The sequence below is a fragment of the Theobroma umbraticum genome, unplaced genomic scaffold (assembly GCF_002168275.2).
Source record: "Theobroma umbraticum cultivar Fairchild unplaced genomic scaffold, ASM216827v3 scaffold_56.0, whole genome shotgun sequence".
NCBI lineage: Eukaryota > Viridiplantae > Streptophyta > Magnoliopsida > Malvales > Malvaceae > Theobroma > Theobroma umbraticum.
Genome location: NW_018397256.1, coordinates 4,788,153 through 4,794,439, shown reverse-complemented (window position 1 = coordinate 4,794,439; position 6,287 = coordinate 4,788,153). Strand labels below are relative to the sequence as shown.

General features: G+C 30.4%; 1 pseudogene; it reads right to left on the bottom strand.

The window, feature by feature from the left end:
• LOC110410581 (xyloglucan endotransglucosylase/hydrolase protein 22 pseudogene) overlaps window positions 1–6,287 on the bottom strand; it is a 12,028-nt pseudogene that overhangs the window by 2,099 nt on the left and 3,642 nt on the right.

Here is a 6,287-nt window from a genome sequence, read left to right as displayed (position 1 = left end):
CCTTTGTGAACAAATCTACCAATTGAATTTCAATTGGAATGTGCACTGGTTCAATTACTCCTGCAATCACTTTTCCACACACAAATTGACAATCCATCTCGATGTATTTTCACCGTCATGAAAAATTGGATTTCTACACAATTATATAGCTGACTGATTATATATCATAGTAAAGCTTCGCTGGAACATTTGTGTTACTCCCAAATCTGCTAATAATTGCTAAAGCTTCGCTGGAACATTTGTGTTACTCCCAAATCTGCTAATAATTGCTTCAACCAAATAACTTCGCAACAGGTTGAAGCCATGGCTCGGTACTCTGCCTCAGTTGAACTTCTCACAACTGTCGTCTGTTTTTCACATTTCCAACTCACTAATGAACTCCCAACAAATATTGAATAGCTAGTAACAAACCTTTTTGTATCTGGGCAACTCACCCAATTGCTCTCGGAATATGCCTTAATTGTCAAATTGAAATTTGCCTTCAACAATATTCCTTGACCAGAAGCTCCTTTCAAGTACTTTAACACTCTTTGTGCAACCTGCATATGTTCATGTCCAGCCTACCCATAAACTGAGATAAGGACTCGACTAGCATAAATAATGTTTGGCCTAATAAAGGTTAGATATAAAGGTTAAATATAATGTTTGGCCTAGAAAAGGTTAGATATAAAATGACAGATTATTTTTGAGAAAAAAATCGACAAAAGACAAAAGGACGATATTAATAACAATTGACAAAATTATTTTTTTCTTTAGTAAAAATACATCTTAGATTAAGAAACCAAATGTTGTAAACATATGTAAATTAATCATCAACCAATCTAATATAAATAACAAAGATACATGTTATAGCAAAGTAAGATGGTCCATATTTTACTTGAAAATAAATTAAAATTTACTAATTAGAGAACAAAAAAATAGTTGCTCATCTGGAGACTACTCTCGACGATGTTGCTGACGAGAGATTACTCCGGACGATGCTGATTGTTGAGAGACTATTACGATCAATGATTGGATTCTCTGTCCGTTGCTTCGGCATGCACATGACTTGTGCTCCGCTTGTGGCTTTGCCCTGCACTTGATTTGTTTCTCTATCGAGTGGCCACTCATTGATTTGTTTGATTATGATGATATAATATGTGAATACATGGGTATTGATATATAACTGAAATGTGGTGGCCATTGTATAATTGAAATGTGGTTGACATTTGACAAAAGCTCCAAGGGAAGCAAATCATATATATTGAGTTTAAAGCTATGGCCAACAACTAAAGTGTGCCTAGTTAATGATGATTTATGACGGTAAGCTTTGATTATATGTTGTATTTTAGAGACACGGGTTTGATCAATTACTGAATGTAAGTGTGCCGTTGAGATGTGATTACGACAAGCATGGCATGATGTACATGTAGGATATTACAATGATTCTCACACTTGTCTTTTTGAGATGTTTGATAAATTACTATGTATATTATATGATAAATGTGTCTCCATATTATGAATATTTATCTATGATTTACTATGTTGTGTTAGCATCCCTATCTCACTGAGTACTAAATAACTCACCTCCTTTTTATGTACCATTTGCAGATAAATGACGTCATAGATCTACGCGTGGCTTAGCATCATTGTTTGGACAGATGAATTTTGGCATTCAGTAGATTTTCTACCTAATGGTTCACTCTTCTGAGTTCGATCCATACTAACTTTCGTATTTGAAATTTTAATGTTTAGGAAATAATGTAATTCGGATATTGTAGGCATTGAGTACCATGTGAGATTGTTTACAAAGAGTTGTAAGATACAAACCCGATGACCAGCCTATGTGTGGCCCTATGAATATTGCACTAATGAGCTTATGACATGAAATGGATTATGTGTTTTGCTTAAAATACCATGGCTTGAATATTGGACATGTGAATTCTAAGGCTTGCTCGAGTCTCATGGGTTTTGTCTGCGAAGCTCATGCGCCGGTAACAGACTCCCGGGTTTAGGTCATGACAAATGATGCTAGTAGATATATTTGTATTTTTTCGTTTGTATTCTTAATATACTTGTACATATTTTAATTTGTATTTCTTATTGATTGCAATAAAAATAATGCAATTTGTATTCTTTTTTTATTAATAATAAAGATTTTTTACGTATTTTGCAATATTAAAAATTAATTTTATTTTTATTTCTTACTTTTTAAAATTATCAACTACCTAAACATTATCAATGGAATTATAGGTAGTTGTAAGAAACTCTACTTTTATACAAGGGAAAAACTGTAAACTTACTTGGTGAGCTTAGAAGGCTTTTCGTTTCTTAAACAATTAGCGAAATTTTCTTGAAAACCTTGCATTTTTAAAAGATTTGAAGTTAAATGGGATATAGGAGGAAGGATAAAACCAAAAATGAGAAGTTTTGACAAAAAATAAAGTATTTTGTCCTAAAAGTATCGATACCTAAAAAAAAGATATTAATATTTATTGGTCAAAATATCTTGAAAAGTATTTTATTTAAAAAGTATGGATACTTAATGATCAAAATACCTTGAGAAGCATTTTGTGTGAAAAGTATTGATATTTCAAAAGGAAGTATCAATACTTAGTGTCTTCAATGCCTTAGGAAAGCATCTTGTATTAAATGTATCGATACCTGACTTATAGGTATCGATACTTTAAGTGCAAAGTATAAAAAAAAATTACCTTGAGTGGAACGCCTATTTCTCTCCCCTTTCTCCCCCGTGCTTAGCTCTTCTTTCCTTCTCCCAATGTCTCTCACAGTTGGCCCAAATTTGGCTTCAGCCCAAGTTTTAATCCAGTTAAGATAACGTTTTCAACCACCTGAATATTATTATCTAACAATTTTTTTAATTAAATTTTCTCCCTAAGAGAATTCCAATTTTTCTCTAGGGGTTGGTTTTTTTTAAGTGATTTTCTTAAGGCAAGCTTACCAAGGTAGGGACAAGCAAGAGTTGAGTAAATAGTAGTGTGAATTATGGATTGGAGAAGCTTATGAGCTAAAGTAAAGTTTGAGAAAACTGGGTTTAAAAATTTGTGAAGAATTAAATGTGTTTACTGATTATATGTGATGGTTGTTTAGGTTCTCTTAAGGCTCCCAAGTTTGATAGCTATAGGAGCTTGGATAGATGGTCTTAAAGTTCTTATATGCTTTTGTTTAAATTTTTCATTCATATCATGTCATACCTCAAACTAATTGCTAGCAAATATTTATATAGATTTGCAAGTATCTTTTCATTAAGAACACAATCTTTCAATTGAAGAATTTTTTTGTCTTTGACCATAACCTTTCAATTGAAGTATCTTTTTATATTCGAACACAACTTTTAATCTTATAAGACATAACTTTTGGCTTACAAATATTTTTCCAATAGTCACATTATTAAGTGACACAACCTTTTATTTTTAAAATACACCATCTTTGGAGCTCTTGAATTTGTAATACACAACAACCATGAATGATTGCTTAGGCTTAAGGTTCAGTTAGTAACCGAAAAATGACTTGCTAGGAAAACTTTTTTGTGTGTAAAATATTTTATAAGAAAATTTAATATTTTATATTATTTGGATACACTGTCGAAATATTTTCTATTATTTTGATTATCCTATGAAAAATATTGTCCACCATCATGATAGTGTTATTTGGGTGTTAAAATGATAAATAGAAGTTGATTACAAAACAATATTGATATTTGATTTTCACTAATTTGGTATTAAAATTAAAAATAAAAATGAAAATGGACAAAATCAATGATATTTTCCAAAATAATAAACTAAATATTTATAAAGAAAATAAACTCAAATTTTCAAAAAAAAATTTCATCTTGTCACTTTTTTTCCATAACATTGAAAAATATAAATATTCATCAATTATGAAAACATCTAAAACCTATACTTATAAATATGTATTCATTAAATGGCAATCATTAAAATATTTTTTATTATAACTATTAGTAAGATTTAAACCTATACTTATACATATATATTCATCAAATGATGATCATTAAAATATTTTTTATTATAATTATTAGTAACATTCATTCAATTTATAAATAAAAAAATTAAGTACATTGAATGATTTCATTAAAAAATATGTTTTTTAATTTTAATGGTGTAAAATAATTTAAATATTAATATTTTAAATGAAAATATTTTATTTTTATTTTTTTAATATTTTAAATTAAATATTAATATTCATTAAACTTAAACTCATAAACTCAGTATAAGAATATTTTTGTTATTTTTTAAAATATATCTTACCTCCTTTAAAGGCATAAGATATTTTATATGATCAACAGTTTTTTTTTGGTTGACCCTATAAAATATTTTAAATTTAAAATTAATTTTTTATATTTTAAATAAGTATAAATCAAAAAAATATTTTTTAAAAAATATTACGTCAAAGTAAAGGGACCGTTAAGGTTAGATCTTTTTCAAAGAGAAGGTTAAGGTAAGGGGTTTGGAATTGTTGGGCGGAAGAGAGTTTGTAAATCGCAGGGTTCATTTTGGCTTGTACATTACGCAGAAGTATAAACCTCTTGAGAAGGCAAAAGTAATTTTATAGTGCTATGAACGTGGGCTGGCTCTCTCCACCGACCTAGCATTACTGTACAAAGAATTTTCCGTCCGTTTCTTTATTTAGTTCAATTTTCACATTAGAGAATCCAATAGTAAAGGAAGTGGGTGGCACTGGGCCCTGACAATTGGCTGTCCGCCCTTTTATCATGAATAAACAAAGCTCTGGGTTGCGATGTGGCAGAAAGTGGGAGTATTACGGCTAATTTTAGGCTTTCAGCCACCTTTTTCCCAGGCTTAACAACTGTACACAGCTGAATGGAAACCTCACTGGACCTTCCTTTCCTTTTGTATTCACATCCCAACGCTACTTGAAAAATGGAGTCCAGCTCCCCAATAAACCTCTTCACCAGTGTATTGTTTTCAGAAGAATTAGATGCAACAGGCCAGGAAAACCTTCAAATGGTGCAGAATAACTATATGGTATACAATTACTGCACAGACACCAAGAGATTTCCTCGAAGGCTTGCCTTCCCCATGCAACGCAGTATAGAGAAATATACTATAATACTACAATTCAATTTTTTTTCATTTGTTTTCTTGTTTCTAGGTTTATTCTCCATGATTATTATTTAAATACACCTAATAGTATGTTTCTTTTATTCTTTGACGTTCTTCGCTTCGAAGTTGTAACATAATGAAATGTGTATACACCTCAATTTTTTCCTTTTTCCCTTTCTTTTTTAATTTTGATAAAAGATATGTTTTTTCATAAAAACAAAAGACACTAAAATAGTATTTAAAACGAATAGATAAGATACTTTCAAAAAATTTCTGGTTTATCCCACTTATAGTCTAATTCATACAAAAATAATAATAATAAAGAGGCAAATCCCAATGCTCTTCCTTTGGAGCCTGGTTATAACTGACTGCCACGTTTCTAAAGAGATTCACTTCAGCGTACGAGTTAATCGATTAATTCATTTGTTTTGATAATAAAAAATTCTAAGTTTGAATATTGATGGTGTTTTATAAATATATTCGGAATGTAAATCTCCACAAAGATATTGAAAAAATTTTACATCTATACTTTATCTTAATATTTTACAATCTGCCTCAATATTGTCAATAAAAAAAAATAAATGGAGCACATTCCAATTCAAATAAACAAAATAAACCTGCAAATTAACTTGCATGATAAGAAACAACGTATTGGGGGCAGGTCACCTAATATTTTTATGAGAAACTATGCCAAGGCTGGTAATATTCAAGGAATTTGGATTGGGTGAGCTGAAACTTTGACTCGCAGAGTCCTGAAAGGAAAATGAAATAAGAACGTCGGTGCCGAAAGGCGATAATATAATATCTATATATACATGCAAAACGATTGCCCAAAACAAAATAGTGAGTTCTAATAAAATAATACTTATAATAATACAGTTGCATAAGCAAGTATAAAATTATTTCTATGAATAAAAATATATATAAATTTCAAGCATTACAATTCATATTGCACACGTAGAGAGTGCAAACTTGAATAATTAACAATTATTTTTAATTTTCAACTTTCTTTTTAGTAATTAAAATGGCATTTGTCTTAATGCTGCCTCCATGATAGTTGTTCGTGGTGGATGCGCAAGGTAAGTGGCCCGGTTATTTAAAAAGGAAAATCTAACTTGGTGAAGGTGAATGGTGATTGTGACAGGAGAACTTGGCAGCTACAAGGCAAACGCGACCTTCCTTTGACAGCAACTTGGCATTTTC